The sequence below is a fragment of the Bubalus kerabau genome, chromosome 14 (assembly GCF_029407905.1).
Source record: "Bubalus kerabau isolate K-KA32 ecotype Philippines breed swamp buffalo chromosome 14, PCC_UOA_SB_1v2, whole genome shotgun sequence".
Taxonomy (NCBI): Eukaryota; Metazoa; Chordata; class Mammalia; order Artiodactyla; family Bovidae; genus Bubalus; species Bubalus kerabau.
This window is the reverse complement of record NC_073637.1, coordinates 28,439,935-28,463,528: the sequence shown is the minus strand read 5'-3', so window position 1 is coordinate 28,463,528 and position 23,594 is coordinate 28,439,935. Positions and strand designations below refer to the sequence as shown.

Genomic DNA, 23,594 nt, shown 5'->3' with positions numbered 1-23,594 from the left:
ACCTTCCCTGCAGGGAGCATGGGTTCTGGGTTCAATCCCTGGTCGGGAAACCAAGATCCCACATGCCACTCAGTGTAGGCAAAAAAAAAGCCTAAGAAGACACTTTACATCTATTTCCACCGTGTTTTCCCTCCAACATGAACCACCATTTTTTGACTTCAAAGCCTATCTTATTTAACCATGTTTTTTCTTAACTGTAGTCTTGAAGCCTCAACTTGCTCTCAAGGTCGATGACCATGAGTCAGTAAATAGCATGCAATGTTTCCAACACAGACGATTCCTGCAAACCCAACACCGTTCGTAATATCGGACATCTGTGGGCAAACATTCTACTCAGCGAGTGACACAATACATATAAAATCAAAATGCTACTTTATAATAAAGAGAAGATACTACCAACTAGATGAGAAGACACAGCGCTTCCGGGGGAAACATCCCGCCCCACAAAGTAGGCTGAAGGCAAGCAGGCACTTGGGCGCTCAGAGAAACTGAGATCCATGGGGAGAAGTGGCAGGAAAATTGAGCTGCATGTGACAACAGGTGCAAGCTCAAAACACTCAACTATGATTGCAATGGCTTGTAAAAATACAAATATTAAGTAGCCATTTAAGACTAAAAAGTACAGGGACTTCCCTGGCAGTCCAGTGGTTAGGACTCTGCACTTCCACTGCAGGGGCACAGGTTCGATCCTTGGTCAGGGAACTGCGGTACTGCAAGCCACATGGAGTGGCCAAGAGGGGGAAGAAAAAAGACTGAAAAGTACAATTTGGTTTTTGGAGATTTTTTAAATGGCTTTGGAGACATGTTCCCATTACTGGTTTTCTTCACTTCTACTTTTCCAGTATTCCACAGGCTCTCAGTCCCTCCACTCTCTTAAAAATGAATTCTGGTATGAACACTACAGCTCTATCTCCAGTCTAAATGTACCAGGATTCAACAGAGCATTTAGCAAAGGTTTCGTAAATTCCACTGAGATTTAAATATCTTTTTCTGGTCAATGACATTGACAGAAAGACCATCTCAGTGATACCTGGTGCTCAAATCACTTATTCATCCAACAAACATTTGAGGCTGTAACAGTGAACCAGGGAGCCTGGGTGCCTGCTGAGGGAAGGCAAAGCACATCACCCAGCAGACACCAAGGAGGCTTCCGGGAAAAAACACGGTTCAGGGAGGCAAACACTGGCCAGGGGCTCCTTCCTCAGTGGACCAGCTGGAGCAACAAAACACGTCTAGGATGTGGTGGACTAAAGACACAAAAATGCCTCACAGGGAATTTTCAAAACTTTCCAACAGTTTTCAAAACTGTTGGAGAGGAGATCAAGATGAATAGGTATTAGTCTGAATGGTCAACTGAAATAATTTTTAACTTTCATCCTTTGATATAAAATTACAAGGACAGGAACAATCTTAAGAATCAAGGATCGGAGTATTTTCTGTTGGACCAAATTTGGTATCAAGAGTCAGGGACTCAAGCTCAAGCCTTTCCTATACCAGTTAGTTTTATTCAGCTCATTTAAAAAGAACATTTCTAGGGGAAAAATATCAAATGAACACTTTTATGAACACAGCACAAAAATGAACAGTGTCACACTTGTTGGTCATATGACTTGAGAAGGCAAGAAGTATAGAAAAATTTTTTTTCTAAGTTTAGGATTTTAAAAAGTGTTCCGAGAAAGGAAGACTCAAGTCATGGGAGTTTTGAGAATTCTGGGTTAAACAATGTTAAGCATTTTTCTTTACTGCAAAACTCTTCAAATCCTTACTACACACTGAAGAGGGACGAGATACAGTGTGCCATACAGATATTTAACCATGGCATTCTTTGTCCAAGAATATCTTGAATAAAAATGTTCTTTAAAATGTACTCTGGATTTAGCAGCTAAAGCAGAGCAAATCCATCACCTCTGTGGGAGGAATGTGAGAGAGAGAAAGAGGGCTTGTCTTAAAGCAGTGGTTACCAAATATTTTAAAAGCTAGTATATGACTCTATGAATAAATACAATTTTATATAAATGCACTGAAAACTGCTTACTCCATTATGGTCATATGTAGGAATAAAACAGGGACATTAGTATAATCATATAATCAACTGACTTACACAATTTCCATTATAATATATATATGCAGAGAAGATAAGTTAAATAAAATTAATTTTAAAATATAATAACTTATCTTAGTGTGTCCCTCAGAATCATTAATTTTAGACTTGAAAAAGAAATTTAGTTACTGTGATGTATCTCATTTAAAAATCATCTGAAGGCATTTTGACAGCATCTACACTATAAGTGCATTTTGAATAAGAAGAGTCCAAAACAATGAAAATGTTGAACCAACTGGGCGTGTGAAATTCAGTGTTAAATAACTTCCCATCACACAGTGAATCCTGACCACCTTGCAGTGCTCAGGGTGAAACTGCATCACAGGGAGCGTCACTGGCCTCTGTAACGCGTGACAGGCTGTGCTGTGGTGTTTCTACAGTCAACTGGACCTCATCAGCCCAGCGGAGAGACTCCATCCATGCTGACCCCCTTCCTAAGCTTCTGAGAAGTTCTGAGTGGCGTGCACTCTCTTCCAGTGCGGGAGAACAGGGCGTCTGGCCACTGTTCCTCCCTGTCGCCGCCCTCTCTCCGTGTCCATGCGACCAGACTGTCACGCTGGGCTGGGTGCCGCCCTGCAGCTGAGCGAGGTGCCAGCCGGAGGGTGCGGCTCTGTGGCCACCATGCCAGTTGGGTAACAGGTCAATTCTACTGCTTAGAAAAAGCACCAGACCAAGTAATCGCCTTACATTTAAAAAGCATATAGTGAGACGACATGTCTGCCCCATCCAAATCTCACACACACACACACACACACACACACACACACACACACACACACACTGAGGGCACAGAGTTAAAGTGATGTTAAAGTTTGGAACTTTTTGTTTTGTTTTGTTGTTTCCCCATTACTTCACAAGTGCCTGGGAAAATTAGCTTAGTTGTTTAGACAAGACTTGAATGTTGTGTTAACATGTGTCAGTTCACCAAAGAGCCAGTGCGCTCATCAGACCATGCCCCTAACCTTGAGACTCTCCTTCCCCAAAGCACTTGTAATAGAAGGGAGACGCAGAGGGGTTGAGAAGAGCCTCACTGCTCTGGGCAGGGGAGAGACAGAAACAGCACGAACACAACACGATTCAAAGCCGTTGAGTGACTTCCTGGGCCGCCTGGACGGCACACAAGGGGGACAGTCCCTGCAGGCAGCAGGCCCGCCCACCCACCCATAAGGATGACACCCACTCTCCTCCCACAGCTGCCGCACCATCCCCCCACCAAAAAGAAACAGAGTCTGCAACTGTGCCTCTGACTTCCAGTAAGCAACCCAAACTCTGACCCCATTAGAGGAATCTGAGACAGGGTCAAACTTTCACCCTCTTGTTCCGACGGTCTTGCTTCCTAAAAGCAGTAAATCCTCAAGTGTTATCTGTTACTGGACATTACTTCCTAGAAGTAAAAACAGGAAAGATAACCAATACGCTTGGGGTCCTTAACAAGGTCAACTCTACTGTCTCTCTTTTCCCTCCCGTTTCTTCCTTCACCACCTTGCACAGGGCACCCCGCCCTTAACAGCCTCCACTCCACAATCACCAGAGAATGAGAATCTGTAGAACTAATCCTAGTTACAGGGGCGTTCCTCTTCCTTATTTCCAGTTATCTCTAAGGTCTGTAATGTTCTCAAAAGGCTGTCTGGATGCTTGAATTTGGCAGCAGACACCCAGAGCTGAAGCCACCAAGCTTACTAGGGCTCAGGCTCAGCAAAACACAGGACGGCAGTGCTTCCGGGCTGGTCGACATGTTTTGCATAATTAGATCCTATTCAAGCCACTATGGACAAAGACCAAATTTACATACCAAAAATAGTTTAGTTCAATTCAATCGTTTGGTTTTTTTTTTTTTACTGTACACTTCCATTGTTGTTTTCTTCTTCTTCTTCTTTTTTTTTTTTGCTATCACTGGTATACCTAAAGTTAGTTGATCCTTGAGTTAGAAAGGGGGAATGTATGGAGTTTGGCTCTGGAAAAGCAATTCATTCCACACTTGCCCTTTATAGACTTCTACTAGCCTAAAAAGGTCAGTGTTAAAGGTAGCTTACAATGCTGCTCCTATGAACTTAAAAAGTCAAACCTCAATAGACTGAAAAGGGTGTCTTTACCTAACACAGAACAATCCCAGGGGTTTGTGTAGAAATGGGAATAGAACAGTCTTTAAGGGGGAAAAAAAATCCATTTGTAAGGCGCTCAGTAATAAAGCTAATTTACACCCAGTAAGTTCTCCAGGACTCAGAGCTTGTGAGGCTAGCAAAAGATCTAGTTGGCAATAAATGCTTAATGATAGACTACTTTGGTTCTATTAAAAAAAAAAAATGTTCACATCTTGTAGGAGGCAGAATTCTAAGGTGACCCCACAATCTCCACCTGCTAGCCACGAGGGAGACCCATGACTGCTGGCCAGCAGACGTGGCCAAGCTGAGAGGGACTCGCAGGTATGATTAGAAACCCCAAATCAGTTGGCTTTGAGTTACTCAAAGGGGAGATGACTGCGGTGGGGCCTGACTTAATCAGGAAGCTTGTAAAGAGGGTATGGGTCCTCCCTTGAGGGCCAGACACTCCTAGCTGCCAGCTGGAAGGAACCCACCATGGTCAGGAGCCAAGGGTAGCCTCCAGGGGTCAAGGGCAACCCCAGGCTGAAGACCCGAGTCACACAGCTACCCAAAGTGAATTCGGCCCACAACCCCAGTGGACACAGAAGTCAATCCCTGCCCAGCCAAGACTCCAGATGTAAACACAATCCCGACTCCTGACGGTAGCCTGAAGAGGCCCCAAGCATAGGAGCCAGCTGAGCTGGGCTCAAATCCTGACTCAAAGAAACAGGGGATAAGAACACAGTATTGTCTGAAACCACAAAGTCTGTGGCGATTTGTTATGCAGCAACAATGCATACCTTAAAATCCCCAGCCACTCACATCTTTATTTTTTTTCAGTCTTTCCCCCTCCCCATCCCGGATCTCCCTTGCATGTAGACATCCCGCCGACCACAAGAGGACAGATAACACAACAGGACTTGTTCATCCCTTCGTGATGCTGCTCGGCTGACAGTGACACTGAGCCCTCCTATGCCAAGCACCACTCCAGCCTCACAACCACCTGGGAAAATTATCTCCATTTGATAAATGGGAGGACTGAGGCACACAAAGAGGTGATGCATTTGTCCAAAGTCACAAAAAGCTGGTTACAAGAGTCAAGATTCAAGCCAAGTCACCTCTCTGCAGAGCCCACGTCTTAGCTACTACACCTACTGTCTAATCACTGCAGCTCACCCATTCCTATGAAAATCGCTCAGTTCTAAGTATCTGACTCTGCGACCCCACAGACTGTAGCCCGCCAGGCTCCTGGAGTGGGTAACCATTCCCTTCTCCAGTGATCGTCCCAATCCAGGGATCAAACCTGGGCCTCCTGCACTGCAGGCAGATACTTTACCATCTGCGCCACCAGGAAAGCCCATTCCTGTTGATGTGTCTTCAGAGAGGAGGAAGGCGTAATGACACAGACAGCTGTGTGCGAGGTACCAGCTGGACAGAGGTGGGACCCACTCTGACAGGAAGAACCCAGATGAAATGAAAGGTGTAGGTGTTACAGGCAGGCTGGAGTCTGACACTCTGAGGTAGTCAAGCAGCACTGAAACCATCACAGGGAGAAGTTTTGTTTTTTTTTTTAATTGCTTTGTTCAAATTTTAAAAAAGAAGGGAAAAAAAGAAAAGAAACTGCATTACAAGCAATATTCAAGATTCCTGATGTGTATTTTAACAGAAAAGTTTCCTGCACCTTAGGAACAGTCGGTTTAACACTTAAAGGGGATTGTGTCCCCATGACTCCTTCCAGCTGGAATTACACATGAAACAGAAGATACCAAAGCAATTAAGTATTTTATAAACACTGCTGAGGGGTCAAAAAGAGGGAGGTTCATTCACTGACTAATAACGCAGTAATAAACAAACAACAATGTTATGCAACTGAGAAAATTATTATAATTGAATCTACACAGCTGGGCAAGAAGAGAAGGCTGGTTATGTATATCAGCTCACAATTGCTTTGTGTGGGTAGGTTTTAGTTTTAGAGCTGGTTCAGAATGGAGACCCTTCTACAGTCAAGATCTTTTTTTTCTCTCAACCAAACACGATTCCACAATTACAACTGCAGGAGGGAAAAGAACTCAATGAATTGCCCACCAATTATTTGCTCCCATTTGTACTACAGAGGGGTCCCTATGTACAGAGTGGGCAGGAGGTGAAGCTTTCTCGTGATGTGCTCATTTCAGATCTCTTCCAGAGACATTTTACCTTGTTTGTGCACGGCCGTATGAATAATGAATGACTGTGACTGGGGGCCACATTGAGGGAAAGCAGCAGAACAAAGTCGCTTCTCACATTTTAACATTTGGCTCCCACTGTGTTCTTGGAGCTCCCTTTCCACCTTGATATCTGCCCCTTTGCAGAAGACAGGCAGAGAAACACCGCCAATTACTGCACTTAAGTGTACACAGGTGTGTCTAACAGGGTCGGAAGAGCAACTGGTACATTTCCCTTGAATTGTTGAAGTTTTAGCATCAGAATCAGAAAAGCATCATTATTCTCTTGGGTTCAAGAACGAGCTGAGTAAAAATCCACCGTCCTTCCATCAGTTAAATGCATTTAAAACACAAACCAAAGCAAAAATAAGCTTCTTTTCTGAGGATATTTCTAACTAGATGTTATCCTTTATTACTACATGAATTCTTTTCTTAATTAAGTGACTCCATCTCAACAAATCTGTGATCTATGTCAGGTTCCCATCTGCCTAAAACCTAACTCGCCTGAAACTCGGAAGGATGATTAGCTAACCACCAGGGCAGAGGTACCAATGTATTTTCGACAGGCACACATTTTACATCGATGATATCTATTTTTATGAGATAAAAGTACTAAAGCTTTAATGGTGGCAATTAAAACAGCCAAGAGTTTGAGCAGCTCGATGGCTGAGTCACAGACCTTTTACCTATAATGGGATCCATTATATCCCTGAGCTCAGTTTGAGGGAGTAAAAGAGGAACAGATTTTTAAATATGGTGATAAAACAGCAGTACCCTCTGAACTAAGCAGCTTTAGTTTAAACTGCTGCATGACCTACCCCGCGCCTAATGTCAACATCCAGTCGAGCAGCCTTCTTCAAAGTTCTCAGATACTTCTGCCTGTTTGAAACTATTTGAACAATTTGAAGACGCTACAAAGATGCTGTTACATCATGATGAACATCTGAGTGTACCTGTTTCTATTTTAACTTATTTGTATTTAAAAACATCACTTTTTTGAAAATGCGTAACTTCAGATGACTTGTGACAAAATATCAGTTATGTCTAAAATAATAAATATTTATATTGATATTCCCTTTTAAAATGTAATTTAGGGGTATGAATAAGAATGTAATTATTCACAAGGAGATGGTGTAAAGTTTGAGCAGTATTTATGGATGAACATCAGCAAACAAAGGAGTGGGGTGTTTTTCATGGCATTTTAACATTATTTGAAAGTATTAGGATCATAAGCTCTGTACTTGCAAAAATGTAATAATCGCCCAACCTCCAGTCCAACACTAACCACTTCTCTAATTCAAGAACCCTAAAGATTTTTCTCTTTTGCTTCTATTATAGCACATTCAGAAACAGAAATGGAAATTATCTTGGGAACAATCTCACTCACAAGTGTTTGTATCTGTTACTATCTTGATCCCTAGAGAGAGCAGACAAACAGGAAACAACATGCAGAAGGGATTTACCCCTGACCAGGAAGGATCCAGCTAACGGGTGGGGCAGCCATGGAGCCACCCTGGCCCAGGTGGCCTGAAGGCAGTCAGCCCCTCGGGGCTGACGAGGATCTGTGCCCCCACCAAGTATGCCCGCGTTAGCCAGGTGCTCACCTGGCCGTGTTCCTCTGGGTGCTGGCAGCTCTTTCAAGATAAATCATCTGAAGGAAGAACAGTAGGGTGGACTAGTGGATTCACTATTAGGCTTGGTTTTGAGCATTTTTCTCTGTGGGGGCTTTATCAAGTGTGAAGACCGATCGTCTCAAGATGCCTCAGCTTCCCGTCTATAAGACCAAGAAGTGGAGGAGCTGGTCTGTAATGGCTTCCAACTCTAAGACTCTCTAGACTGATATTCTCTACTGTTAAAATCTGGCGTCAGCCCAGCTTAAACTACCACCCCACCTGTCTAACAAGAAATGAGCACTCGTAAAGTGAAATGGGAAGTGAAGATCATTTCAGAGGGAACTATTAAGGAAGTTTTGTAGATAAACACAAAAAACAAGTAAGACATTTAAAAACCTACGATAGAAAGCCCAAATTAAATACGATATACCGGAATTAGAGATGCAAATGAAATCTTAACATAAACAATTTACTTTCCCCATTTATAAAAACGAGAACTTTCAGAACTTCACTGCAATAATTCATAACTTCACTTCGTAGATACCTAATATCTACAAGGTTTTCTCCCAGTAAGTTTAGTCTCTGCTCAATATAATGTGTTGCAATATTTATTAAATATCTTGTGCATGCATGCAAGCTCAGTTGCTCAGTTGCATCGCCTCTTTTGCAACCCTATAAACTGTAGTCCACCAGGCTCCTCTGTCCATGGGATTCTCCAGGCAAGAATACTGGAGTGGGTTGCCATGCCCGTCTCCAGGGGATCTTCCCAACCCAGGGATCAAACCTTCGTCTCAAGTCTCCTGCACTGACAGCTGGATTCTTTGCCACTGAGCCACCGGGGTATGCACAAATAATAATACTCAAGTATAAAAGAATCATTCACGTTTGTGAATCCCTGAAGTCATAGATCCACACCAAATAAACCACAGGCAGGTGACGGGAAGGGGAAGAACAAAGGGGAGGTGGGGAGGACAGAAGCGTGTTGTTCACAGCAGCCGCAGGACCTGGAGAGGAACACACACGAGGAGCACTGGGCAGGGACCTCTCCCAGCCCTGGAAGGTCCACTGAGAACTTCTGAGGGGAGCACTGTTGACTTCAGGGAGGTGGGGACCCCCAATTCCTCACAACACAGCTGACTGCTGCGTGTAGCACAGATGCTCCTCACCCGGGGCCAGGCCACACCAGGGCTCTGATCACCCGCAACGAGAAAGCCTGGGAGCAACCCTCTTTAAAATCGTCATTTATAAGAAGTAGGCCTCAGGAACGATTTAAACAGTGGCAGCCTCCAAACCTCCGTCCCTCCCTACTCTGTCCCAGCCTCCTGCCTCCCACACTGGTCTCTCCACCTTGACACCCTCCACCCCTCACCCTTGCTCTGGTTCTCAGTGACCAATTGAACCTTTCTGGATGCTCGTTTCCTCCAGCTTTGCCACCTCTCTTTGCTCCCCTTTATGACAGAATGCTCCAGGGAATGACAGCATCTGCTGCCTTCCCCTGGTAGGCAGAGTTCACACTCATATTCCACCTGAACAGCCAGCCTTCCTCACCAGGAACCCCCTCCCCATGCTCCTGAACTGTCAGCAGGAGCTGACAGCCTTACCCCCAGCTTCTTCAGGGACCTCACAACAGCCTCCCCACCCCTCACGAGCTCCTTCAGTGCTGGTTTCCCATGAACCTCTCAGCCCATAACTCCTGAGGTGCTCTGGACCCTCACGTCTGGATCTGAGATCTCTGCCTTCTCCCTCAGCAGGGGTCACGGCTCGAAACACCACCCACCCGTGGCTGATGGCTCCCAAGGTTCCTTTGAGAGTCCGGGCCCCTCCCCTGAATTCCATACGGCCCCATGCAACTGGCAACCTGACCTGGCCACCTGCACACCCCCGACAGGCATCTCACACTCCATGAATTCTAAACCAAACTCCTGATTTCTTTACTGACTCTAGCTCCACCAGCAGCAGAAGCCAGATATGGGGAGTCTCCCCTGACCTCTGCTTAGTCTCACCCTCCACTTTCACTCCACTATGTGGTTCCTCCTGGCTCCCCCTGCAACACAGACAGGACACACCCTCTGACGACCATCCCCCCTCCCCCACTCTACCCTGTCTAAGCACCAGGAGACCTGCCTGGACCACTGTTGCCACAACCTCTGTAACTGACCCCTGTCTCCCAGGCTTGCCATCCAGCCCAGTCTATTTCCTACACAGTCCCAGTGATCCTTTAAAGATGTAAATAGGACCACAACACACCTCTATTCAAAACCACTAAGACCTTCTCCTCTCATTCACAGTGAAATGGCAAGTCCTCATCATGGTCTACAAGGCCTCAAATGGACCCCTGCCACCTCCCAAACCTCATCTCCTGCAGACCCACCCCCCCAACCTGCTCCAACTACACTGATCCTTTGTTGTTGTTGTTCAGTCACTCAGTCAAGCTAGACTCTCTTGCAACCCATGGACTGTAGCCTGCCAGGCTCCTCCGTTCATGGGATTTCCCAGGCAAGACGACTGGAGTGGGTTGCCATTTCCTTCTCCAGGGGATCTTCTTGACCCAGGGATCGAACCCATGTCTCCTGCATTGGCAGGTGGTGGGTTCTTTACCACTGAGCCACTAGGGAAGCCCACGCTGATCCCTTGCTTACTGTCAAAGAACAAAGGACAAAAGCTCTCCACCTCAGGATCTTTGCACAGGCGGCCTCTGTCCCCGGAGGACTGTGAGCCTCTGATAGACTGTTCGTCTATATACATGTTACCCTTGACAACGTGGATTTGAAAAGCGGGGGTCCACTTACTCGAGGACTTTTTTCCAGCAGTGCATGTCACAGTACTACATACACACTTGGGGTTGGTTGAATGCGCAGGTACAGAACCATGGATACAGAGGACCCGTGGACACAGGGAGGACAAACAATAAGTTATATTCAGATTCTCAAGTGTGTGAAAGGTCAGTGCCCCAACCACCGACTTGTTCAAGGGTTAGCTGTATACAGAGGCATATATACAAGAATGCGTGCCTGTCTGTCTCTCTCTCCAACACCTAAAGCAGGAACTGACACATACCATAGGCCTAGTATTTACTGATTATGAAACCTTCCCCAAATGTTAACACAGACGTCACACTTCCAGCCTCTGTCTTGATTACATACATGCTCTGTGGGAGCTCCTGGTGACTGCTGTACCGCCAAGGTGCCCACAAGGGTATCCTAGGACACTGTGGACTAATAAATGTGTAAGTGAGTGAGTGCACAGTCTTCTGCCTGGTCTGAGGCAATGTTGAAACATTTGATGGCCTTTGAAAGCCGCACATTCTGCCTGCTGTCTGCACAAATTTCTCCTTCATTTCTCCTCTTTCCCTGATTTAGGTACCCCCTTTCTTCCTGACCCTGCAAACAATTAAGTTGCATATCTGCTCTCATGCAAGTCTGCGCTTCTCTCTTCTCATTGCAGGGACACCACTATTTAACTAGACTTCTTTTAGGGAGAGAATACTTTCTTTTTATATCTCCATGACCTCACGGAGTGACTGGCACGTTACAAATGCTCCAAAATGCTGCCTGATGAATAAATGGAGAGTGGACGGATGGGTAGACAGATGTATGAGGTTCTCACCCTATCTTTAAATAATATCTTTAAAGAAGTCTCAACAGGCCCCAAATGCTGTCCCTCTGCTATGAAAGGATCACCATCCCTCAGCTCATTTCCAACAAAAGCACTCCTGGGGAAGAGACCTAGAAAGAGTTCTCAGAATCTGGCCTCCAAAAATAACGTTAGTAAGTGCTGAACTACATTGATTGTATATTTTTATCTAATACAGCTTATCATTTTCCTCTATGTACATGTTTAAAATAAACTTTAAAATTCTAATGACTCTAGGCTGTGAAATATTTCAGTTGCTTTAGGTGGAAGGTTAAGGCATGGTTGCAAATTTTGACACACGCGTGCTTCTCTTTTTTGCTCTGACCACAGCCCATCTCCTGAGGGGGTGGGGGAATGATCATGTACCTTCTGCTGAAGCCCAGGAGGAGAAGCCAGGAGGCTGAACGAGGCATCTGAGTTGGCTGGAGGGATGAAGGACCCAGGGTCTGCACTGGGTTTAAGGAGCTCTGGTTTAGTCCCCAACCACAAGGTCATGAAGCTCTAGACCAGGCTGTGTCACCACGAAGCCTGATGACCCACCTGGCCACAAACTCCACAACTTCTCTCACCATCTCACCTCCTCCCCCTCCACTGCTGAAGCAAGACACACCCAGAAACACTGTGCTCTCTTTGATGACTTCTTCCACCAACCTGTGAGGCCACCACCCACCTGGTTAAGCAAGTGAGCAGTGCGGGAGCCCAATTCTCCCTCCCTGACCCCACCACGCACACTGCCGTGGTCCTGCTTCCAGGACTACCTCCCACCCACCTTGTCCTGGGGCCTGGGGTGTCCGAGGCGGCGGCCACCAGACACACGCGGCCTTGGAGCACTGGAATCATGGCAGGTTTGATCTGAAAGGGGCTCCACGTGTAAATCACACCAGAGCTCAAAGGCTTAGGAGGAAAATATGTGGATGATCCTGTTAATATTTTTGTATTAAATATTATTTGTTGAAAGGATATTCATTATTATATGCTAAAACCATATTTTGGGTATCTTACATTAAATATGGGCTTCCCCAGTGGCACTAATGGTAAAGAACATGCCTGCCAATGCAGGAGACATAAGATACACAGGTTTCATCCCTGGGTCAGGAAGGTCCCCTGGAGGAAGGCATGGCAACCCACTCCAGTATTCCTTCCTGGAGAATTCCATGGACAGAGGGGCCGGTCAGACTACAGTCCATGGGGTCGAAAAGAATCACACAAGTGAACCGACTCAAACACACATGCACATCAAACATACAAAAATGAACGTCGCTGTTTCTTTGTTTCAATGTGATGGGGAGGCAATTTTACTCAACACCTGGGGCTCACATCCAATTCCCCCCTGGGCAGCACTGCCCAGGGAAGTCCTCAGTTTCTCTGCTGCCCCCTCCCCTCATTTCCCCACCCAGGGCATCTGCTCTTTCCCGCCTGCTAGCCCTCCCCAGAGTCCTCAGGTGAGTGCTCCATGACCCTCGGATCTGGCTGCCCTCCACCCAGCAGGGACAACTCAGCCCAGAAGGCACCTCCTCCCACAGGACGCCCTCCAATAGCATTCTCCCCATGCTCCCCATGGCCCCGCAGTTCCCCTCTCTCCCAGGCTCTCCCTTGGGTACAGAGCACTACATGGGCACCAGAACGAATGTGCCCTGCCCTGGGGATATGGCACAGAAGGTGATGGACAGGAGCCCTCAACTCACGCCACTTAGAACACAGAGTGGGATACAGAGTATTTTAGCAACAATACAGTCACGGAAGTAGTAATAATATAATAATGAGGCATTAATGGCAGCAGTAATTTTGAACTGTGGTATTGGAGAAGACTCTTGAGAGCCCCTTGGACTGCAAGGAGATCCAACCAGTCCATCCTAAAGGAGATCAGTCCTGGGTGTTCTTTGGAAGGAATGATGGCTAAAGCTGAAACTCCAGTACTTTGGCCACCTCATGTGAAGAGTTGACTCATTGGAAAAGACTCTGATGCTGGGAGGGATTGGGGGCAGGAGGAGAAGGGGACGACAGAGGATGAGATGGCTGGATGGCATCACTGACTCGATGGACGTGAGTCTGAGTGAACTCCGGGAGTTGGTGATGGACAGGGAGGCCTGGCGTGCTGCGATTCATGGGGTCACAAAGAGTCGGACACGACTGAGTGACTGAACTGAACTGAATTTACAAACAACGTATCATGCAGAAGGCACAGTTCTAAGCACACTAAGTGTATGATCTCAGTCCCCCTAACAACAGTATTTGTTTTAATGTTGTTAAGTCACTAAGTTGTGTCCAACCCTTTTGTGACTCCACAGACTGTAGCCTGCCAACCTGTTCTGTCCACAGGATTTCCCAGGCGAGAATACTGGAGTGGGTTGGCATTTCCTTCTCCAGGGGAGCTTCCCAACCCAGGGACCAAACCTGTGTCTCCTGCATTGCAGGCAGATTCTTTACTGCTGAGCCACTAGAGAAGCCCCAACAACAGCATTAAACAGATATGATTCCTACTGTATAGATGAGAAAACTGAGGCCCAGAGAAGCTATGTGGTACACCCACAGTCACACAGCTGATGCCATAGTGATGAAACCAGCACTCCAAGGCCATGCTCTTCCACGCAGCGCCTGCTGCCTTCCAAGACGAGTGATTGGAACGTAGAGAGAAAAAACGTTACAGAGCAAGCGATCTCTAAAACTACAGGTGAACATTCTGGACAGAAGTCCAGGGTGAGAGGGTCTGGAAGAACTAGGATCAATTCACCTTCTCTGGGGAGATGAGAAGGAGAGAAGGCAGAGGAAGATGGGGCTCTGCTCACTTGCAGCTGCAGAAGGAACTTTTCTATAGGACCTGCACAGGATCCCGAAGACACGAGACAGGATGACCCAGAAGCCTGGCCCCTTGCATCGCCCCTGGAAACAAGAGCAGGGGGCCTGTAGTGCTCACTCCTTGTCTGATGAGTCAGCCTGGACCTACTGTCCTGACCGACGAGAAACCCGGTCGCCCTGGGAGAAATTCTCGAGGCCCTGTGTAAGGGCTTCTCAGTATTGTACTATCTTCATCCAATGGACAGGTACACTTACCTAGACATTAAGGAAATTTCTAATGACAAAGTTACAAAGTAGATATGTTACAAAACCACGAGCCTATGAGTTTACCCAAGCGTACATGGCAAGTAGCCAACAGGGATCCAAAGTAACCCCAAAAGCACTCCGTCCTTAAGAATCAGAATCGCTGCTTAAGGGGTTGTGGCCAAGGGCGAGTTAAATGATCAAACAGCCAAGCAGACATGACATACTTGAGTAGACTGCAAAGTTCACATTCATTGTAAAGATGAAATGTGAGATTTACAAGAAATGCTTATCTTGTCAATTCAAGCAACATCAAAGGACTTCCCTCCACTCTTAGGTTCTCTTTTTTCTTTTTCCTTTTAGTGACAGCAGACAGCAGGAAAGTGGGATGAGCAATAAGCAAAGATTTCCACTGGTTACCTGGGAAGAACAGTGATTTTGTTTTTCAAGTGCAAGTCCTCCCATAAGTGTCTTCGTAAACTTCAACACTGGATACTTTTTGCAGTGTGAAGATGGCACTCGGCGGAGGAAGGAAAGTAGAGACTGTATGTCAGTTGATTCCGATCTCAGCACCACCTCACTGATCTGTCACTAGCTCCTCCACGGCACTCAATCCAGCCCCGAACAGTTATCACACCAAGCACGGCACTAAGATGCTCAGGTACCTTCTCTCCTAAGATTGCAAGTCTGAGAAGTTTACAGGGGCTTCTCTTAACCACCTTTGACCTCAGAGGCCAACAACACAGCCTGGTACACAGTAGCTGCTAAGTGTTGTTACAACCATCTCTGGGTGCACTGCAACATCGTATTCAGAAGTCCACTAAAATTTCATAACTTAACAATAGGAGTTATGTAGGTGAGAATTATATAAGGGTATGAGAAGAGTTAACCTTTGAGACTGAAGCTGGTAGGATTCAGTCCTTGTCTTATGGGACACCTCATAGTAAGAGCATGTGACCCCATCAAAGGTTCTCTGCTGGCCACTCTCTCCTTGCCTGGGATCCAGGACGAATGCCTGGTGATGGTCTCTCCTCACTGCAGGTCCTGGGACCCTCTAGCCTAGAGTACCAACGATGGGCTGTACAGGGGCCCTGGCCTCACCTTCCTCTTCTAACCCTGTCAAGGCCTATGGCAGAATATTATCTACGCAGGGCTTCTTAAGTGGCGCAGTGGTAAAGAATCCACCTGCCAATGTAGGAGACACAGGTTCGATCCCTGAGTCAGGAAGATCCCCTGAAGAAGGAAATGGTATACTTGCCAGGAGAATTCCATGGACCGAGGAGCCTGGTGGGCTACAGTCCATGGGGTCGCAAGAGACTCAGACACAACTTAGCGACTAAACAACAACATCTATACAATTATAACTGTTAAACTCATCCCCAAATTCCTGTATCCAACTACCTATCTGAACTGGAGTCTAGAAGCACCTCCACATTAACATGTCCAAACTAAACCTGAGTTGCTTGCACTAACCTGCATCCTCAGATCCCCCAACTGCTCCAGTCAGAACCATGATGGCTCTCATTCTCTCAAACCTCATTTCCAATCCACTGGCACAATCTGTCACTTCCTACCGCCAGCCCCCTAGTCCAGGCCACCACTGCATCTTGCCTGATCGACAGCCTCTTTGTGCGACCAAATCTGCCCTTCTACCTATTTCTCCTATTTCTCAGAGACGCACGGAGAGAGCCTGCTGACATACACAACACCTCGTGCCACTCTCAAGCTCAAACCGTTCGACAGCTTTGCCATCTCACTCGTGGTAAAACTCGGAACTCCTCACCATAGCTCACAACACCCTGCTTGATCGAAAACCACCCGGTCCCCTAAAACCACCCCAACCCCTGCTTTATTTACTCTTCTAACCAAAGTTCCTATCCCTCCCTCCCTCCACTCCAAACACACTGGCTTCTTCGCCGCCCTCAAGCGTTCTAAGCACACTCCTGCCCCAGGGCCTCTGCACAGGCTATACTGGCTTCCGCCAGGCGTGTATAAGACTTGCTCCCTTTACTCTACTGGGGTGTTCTGCTCAGTGTCACCTCCAGGGCAGGAGAGTCTTGGCAGCAAAGAGTTCCACTAACAAATATCAAAGCGGGCAGCGCCGAGGTAGACGCCTGCTTAGTGGTGACAGTCATGCAGGCAAACACTTTTTAATGTATTTATTTGAACTTTAAAACAAAAAAAAAAACTAGAATTTTTGAAAGTTTTTTGTTTCAAAATTCTTGTAGGGAACAAAACACTTTGAATACTTCTGCCTTATCAATTACGACTCTACAATTGCTCTGTTGGATGCAGCAGTCACCGGCCGAATGTGGCATTTAAATTACTTAAAGTTAGAGAAGGCAATGGCACCCCACTCCAGTACTCTTGCCTGGAAAATCCCATGGACGGAGGAGCCTGATAGGCTGCAGTCCATGAGGTCGCTAGGAGTCAGACACGACTGAGCAACTTCACTTTCACTTTTCACTTTCATGCATTGGAGAAGGAAATGGCAACCCACTCCAGTGTTCTTGTCTGGAGAATCCCAGGGACGGGGGAGCCTGGTGGGCTGCTGTCCATGGGGTCGCACAGAGTCGGACACGACTGAGGCGACTTAGCAGCAGCAGCAGCAGATAAAATTTAACTGTTCAGTCACACCAGCCACGGTTTAAGTGTCTGTAACCAACATGTCTACAGACTACCATAATGGACAATGCGTAAAACACTTTCATCTGCCAGAAAATTCCACTGGGCAAAGCTGCTCTGGAGTCTTGACTGCTTAACTGACTTTGTTTCTAGAGCAAATTCTGGATTTTCCCACAACCATTTTTATGCTCCCAAATGCCAGCAGCAGGTGAGAGATTTCCATCCAGGTGACAATGCCTACTAGGAACCCAACTTTTAAGACACGATGTTCATCGGATAACCCTCTTACCTGGTTTCTCAAGAATAGGGCTCTGGTTTTCCACCATTAAGATACAAATTAGTGCTTTGGACTCTTTTTTTAAAAATTGAGTTGAGACTCATGGATATAAAATTCACTATTTGAAAATGAATAATTCAGGGACTTCCCTTTCAGTCCAGTGGTTAAGAACCTGCCTGCCAATGCAGAAGACACAGGTTTGATCTCTGGTCCGGGAGGACCCCACATGCCATGCAGCAACTAAGGCCGTGAGCCACAGCTACTGAGCCTGTGCTCCGGAGCCCGGGAGCTACAACTACTGGGCCCATGAGCCGCAACCATTGAGCCTGTGGGCCGAGAGCCTGTGCTTCTCAACAAAGGAAGCCACTGCGATGAGAAGCCCGCGCACTGCAACTAGAGAACAGACCCTGCACGCCACTAGAGAAAGCCTGATCGCAGCAACAAAGACCCAGCACAGCCAAAAAAAAATAAATATAAAATACATAATTCAGTGGCACTGAAGATATTGATAATAATTTAGATTCTTGATTACCTAAACAACTTAACAATCTTCTGTCAAATAATCTGTCAAAAGCCTATCCATGACCTAATTAACAGACCAGAAGTCTCGAAATGTGGAGATACCTCAGATGTGCAACCCATCACCTCAGGCATCCGTGGTCCATGTACGCCTCTGGGAGTGTCCCCTGGGCCACAGCAACTCAGCCTGCGCCGTGTGGTCCTGAGTGCCACCCCCTCGGGCGGAACCATCCAGGGTCAAGGGAGGAACCAGGCGATGAAAAACAACCAGAAAAACCAAAACTATCTCCACACTTGTTATAAGACTACTCTTGTCAAGAAAGTATTTGTGATGCCTGTCAACACCTCCTATGTATAAAATACACCAAGCAAAAAGTTTCTCTCAGGATTTCATGCCACCCAAAAAAAAAAATCTCTGAGGAGGAAAAAAAATTTCCCTCTTTCTGATGATGAGAGTGATCACCTCTCCGGCTTCCCTCTGTCCACTCACCAGGATGCCCAGCCCAGCAGCTGAGGCTGTAATTAGCACGCTTCCTTGGTCTCCATTTCAGAACCCAATTTCCTGTTTCTATTTCACACACACACACACACACACACACACACACACACACATACATTTTGTCAAAATGTCTCAAATCCTTTTTGGAGAAATACTGACGAAGGACTATAGCCTAGATTTCTATTGATTCCATTTACCCTCTGCCACTAACCATACATTAGAAAATTTGAGAACGATATTAATCTTAGGATAGAACTAATTCACCCTAAAGTAACATCTTAAAACAACTCAAGTTTCTCTGTTTGTCTTCAGTGCCAAATGAAGGCCTAGGGTCTCTTGCATCAAGAGATCCACGCGGGTACACATGCCCACCCTGAGGCGTGAGTTCATACACCCTGCGGGGCTGATGGTCAAGACACAGCCAGCAGCCACAGCCCTGGAGAAAGCATTCTGAAATTTCTTCTTCCAGGAACGAGGAGACTGAAATTTTACAGTTCAACAATCACATTTAACATAAAATTGTAAAGAACCTTTTTCAAGGGAAAAAATCAATTTAACAGCACACATTTTATACAGAGTACTTTCAACTGGAATGTTTTGGGGAAGAAAATTTAAACAACAGCTTTCTAAAAGATCACTTATACTTGAAAACAAGATGCTCTCCTCACATTACTAAAGAGACCACATCATGTTAAGCGACAATTGGCAGGTACGCAGGGAAGATTTACGCCAAGGATCACGAGGTGAACCTCGTCGGCATCGCCGTGCGTGCGTGGCTCTCTCTCACCGTATCATCTCACCATCTAGCCAGGCCCACGTGGTGAGAGGTGAGACAACAACAGCAGAAATTCAAAGCTGACACCAGCTATACACCCAACAAAACACTGCCCTTTCTAGGTCTACGCACTACATCTAATTTTCTTGTGATTTAAATAATTTGTCTTGTTTGGTTATACACACTGAGCTGTCCAACATTCCTGTCACTAGCCACATATGGCTATTTAGATTTAAATTAAATAAAATTAAATTAAAATGTCCGTGCCTGACTCTCACTCGCCTCTTTTCAGATGCTCAGGAGCCCCACATGGCTGGTGGCTTCTGTACCGGACAAAGCAGACAGTGACAATTCTCAGCATCAAAGCAAGTCCACAGACAGCACTAGGCTAGACATTTTCTACCAATAGGTTACCATGAAACATCCAAAAACATGGCAAACTTTCTTGCAAAAATAATTTGGAAAATACTACTTTCTGACAAACTTCGGTACACAGCTAAATATACTTAGAGACTTCCCCCCTCCCCCTTAAACAATGAATTAAATGAAAGAATATGACATGCCTGGATTGCAGCCACTCTACAGTAAATATTTCCACAATGTGAAGGGAGGGCTTCCCAGGTGGCTAGGTGGTAAAGAATCTGCCTGCCAATTCAGGAGATGTAAGAGAAGTAGGTTCAATCCCTGGATCAGGAAGATCCCCTGGAGTAGGAAATGGCAACTCACTACAGTATTTTTGTCTGGGAAATCCCATGGATGGAGGAGCCTGGCCGGCTATAGTCCAAGGGGTTGCAAAAGTCGGACACAACTTAGCAACTAAACAACAACAAACAAATGTGAAGGGAGCACATCATTTTACACACAAGTTGTAGAATATGGTTCAAAAAAGTAATATGTATATACACCCTGCACATGATACTGTAGAAACACATTATATCTGGACATTAGATAATAACCAACAGGTTTTACGTTTACTTTTTTCCTATCTCATTTTTCAACCAATAGTTTTATAAAATGTAAAAAACTGTGGTGCATAAAGCTTGAAGATGATAAGCCAAGGGCTTTTTCCTTATCTCCAAATGGGAGCTAAGATGCAGCTGTGATCTTTCCTGAAGAACAAGACTGGGGCTCCAGCCTCTTCGGGGCTCTAAAGTTTCACAGCTCAAAATAGCAAACTTCAAAAAGTGGCTGCAGTGTTAGGAGTTCCATAAAAACCGTCGCCAAAGTTGCAGACCTTATATACTCCAAAATGTGAATTACCTTCTTAGGCAAGGCTTTTAAAATCCAGCTACTAAGTCAAACTACAACAAATTATTTTGTGACTGTTTCACTGTAAAACATGAAATCATGTTCAGAGCTTCAGGCGGTGCTCCTCCTCGGCGACTGGTACATACTCACCGAATAAACTCAACACTGCAGCTCAAGGTGGGTCAGAGCCTAAGGTGGAGACACAGCAATGTATGGGCCAGGGTGACAGGGCGAAGAGGATCGCTTCAAGTATGGTTAACAGCTGTAAGTTTACATTTGTATTTAACCAGGTCAAGACTTACTATATATAGGTGTAAACAGAGATCAGGGTTAACTGCTTGGATGCTGGAGGGAACACTAGTCAACTTCCCTCGCAACACAAAACAGGATACTGGCTTCACCCCAGCAGCCTCAAGGTGCTGATCGCCAAGTGATGGCTTTCACCTTGGTTACAAACTGAGAAGAAATTCAACACTGAGAAAGCAGTCAGTCTTTTATCTACAGTATCCAATTTCCTGGGCTTTCCCAGGAGGCTCAGTGGTAAAGACTCTGCCTGCCAATGCAGGAGATGAGGGCTTAATCCCTGGGTCAGGAAGATCCCCTGGAAAAGGACATGGCAACCCACTTCAGTACTCCTGCCTGGGAAATCCCATGGACAAAAGAGCCTGGTGGGCTATAGAGTCCATGGGGTCGCAAGAGTTAGGTGAATTAGTGACTAAATGGCAACAACAATCCCATTTCCCTGAGATTCAATTAAAAAGAAAAACCGTAATGTGGTAGCAATTTTTGCCCCCTCCCCTTAAAAATATTATCAATTTGCATTTGCTTTATGGAGAATCTGATATCTTGGGTGTTAAGACACTGAAACACAATGTTCTATTTTTCAAAATAAGGGAACGGTTTTCTACTTTAAGATGAAAGAGTAGACAATGGGAGGAAAAATTCCAAGAGCTCATTTCAATGACTACATTTACAAAAGTTATAATAAAATAGTTAACACTCCTTGGGGACTTAACTGCATGCTGTGTACTGTGCTAAAAAGTTTCAGTTCAGTTCAGTCGCTCAGTCATGTCCAACTCTTTGCGACCCCATGAATCGCAGCACGTCAGGCCTCCCTGCCCATCACCAACTCCCAAGTTCACCCAGACTCACGTCCATCGAGTCGGTGATGCCATCCAGCCATCTCATCCTCTGTCGTCCCCTTCTCCTCCTGCCCCCAATCCCTCCCAGCATCAGAGTCTTTTCCAACGAGTCAACTCTTCGCATGAGGTGGCCAAAGTACTGGAGTTTCAGCTTGAGCATCATTCCTTCCAAAGAAATCCCAGGGCTGATCTCCTTCAGAATGGACTGGTTGGATCTCCTTGCAGTCCAAGGGACTCTCAAAAGTCTTCTCCAACACCACAGTTCAAAAGCATCAATTCTTTGGCGCTCAGCTTTCTTCCCAGTCCAACTCTCACATCCACACATGTCCACTGGAAAAACCATAGCCTTGACTAGACGGACCTTTGTTGGCAAAGTAATGTCTCTGCTTTTGAATATGCTATCTAGGTTGGTCATAACTTTTCTTCCAAGAAGTAAGCGTCTTTTAATTTCATGGCTGCAGTCACCATCTGCAGTGATTTTGGAGCCCAAAAAAAACAAAGTCTGACACTGTTTCCACTGTTTCCCCATCTATTTCCCATGAAGTGATGAGACCGGATGCCATGATCTTCGTTTTCTGAATGTTGAGTTTTAAGCCAACTTTTTCACTCTCCTCTTTCACCTTCATCAAGAGGCTTTTTGTTCCTCTTCAACTTTCTGCCATAAGGGTGGTGTCATCTGCATATCTGAGGTTATTGATATTTCTCCCGGCAATCTTGATTCCAGCTACAGCCATAATTTTCTTTAATCCTCACAATAATCTTATGCAATTGGTACAAATATTATCCTCAGGAAACTAATGTTTAGGGACATGTCCAATTTTGGGCTAAGTCAAAATTTTAATAAGCAAAACACTGGAGAAGCAAGATCCAAATGCAACTCCTGTGTCCTGAAGCCCATGGTCTTCAGAGCTCCTCGTCCCTGTATGCCACCTTCCCCCCTCCACAGCCCCCACCACCACCTCCCCCCACCCCAGCACCCTCTCCCCACCAGGGAGCCTGGTGGGGCCATGAGACCCAAGAGCAGGTGTGAAGCGTCTAAACAATGAGGAGGTAAACTCTGGATGAAACAAGTAAGCTGACGCCTCTTCCCATTAACTTAGTCTTGGAACTATATTTATGTTTAATATGAATTATTATTCTAGCAGCTAACGCAGCACAGCATGGAAAGGATGACCACTCAAGTCTGCAACAAAGGAAACACGAGGTTTGTCACATTTGGCTCATTTTTGCTCTATAAATGACTAGTTTCTTACTGGGTTTTTTGGTTATTTTTTCCTTCACCAATAACACCCTAGCTTAGAGACCTTATTTATAAGAAGTTATTAGTCATTCAGTCACATCTGACTCTTTGCGACCCCATGGACTGCAGCCCACCAGGCTCCTCAGTCCATGTGATTCCCCAGGCAAGAATATTGGAGTGGGTTGCCGTTTCCTTCTCCGGGGGACCTCCCCAATCCAGGGATCAAACAGGGCTCTCCCCAATTGCAGGCAGATTCTTTACCGTCTGAGCTACCAGGGAAGCACACTATTTATAAGAAAGTACTGGTTTTTAAATTGCTTGCAAAAACTAAATCTGTGAGCTTTATGCTCAGCTCTATTAAGAACAGACCTTTTCCAAAATCAGACCCTGGGATGTTTCCTTCCCTAGGCTAGGTCTCCTACCATCATTTCCAAGGCAGACAGATGCCGGGCAGTCAGAGACTGAGTCTAAGACGCTGAGTACACCAACCACTGTGGCCTCTGACCCCAGCACGGAGGATGAGGGCGCCCTGTTAGCACCCTCAGAGTCTGAGGTAATGCGGTTAAAGTGAAAAGGATCTCAGTCATTTGGAGGAATA

General features: G+C 45.8%; 1 protein-coding gene and 1 non-coding gene across 4 annotated transcripts in view; one reads left to right on the top strand and one right to left on the bottom strand.

Moving 5' to 3' along the window:
• CHD7 (chromodomain helicase DNA binding protein 7) overlaps positions 1-23,594 on the bottom strand; it is a 190,595-nt gene that overhangs the window by 91,156 nt on the left and 75,845 nt on the right. The window lies entirely within an intron of this gene.
• Positions 631-702, top strand: TRNAG-UCC (transfer RNA glycine (anticodon UCC)). The gene has a single exon. It is a non-coding gene; the product is annotated as a tRNA-Gly (tRNA).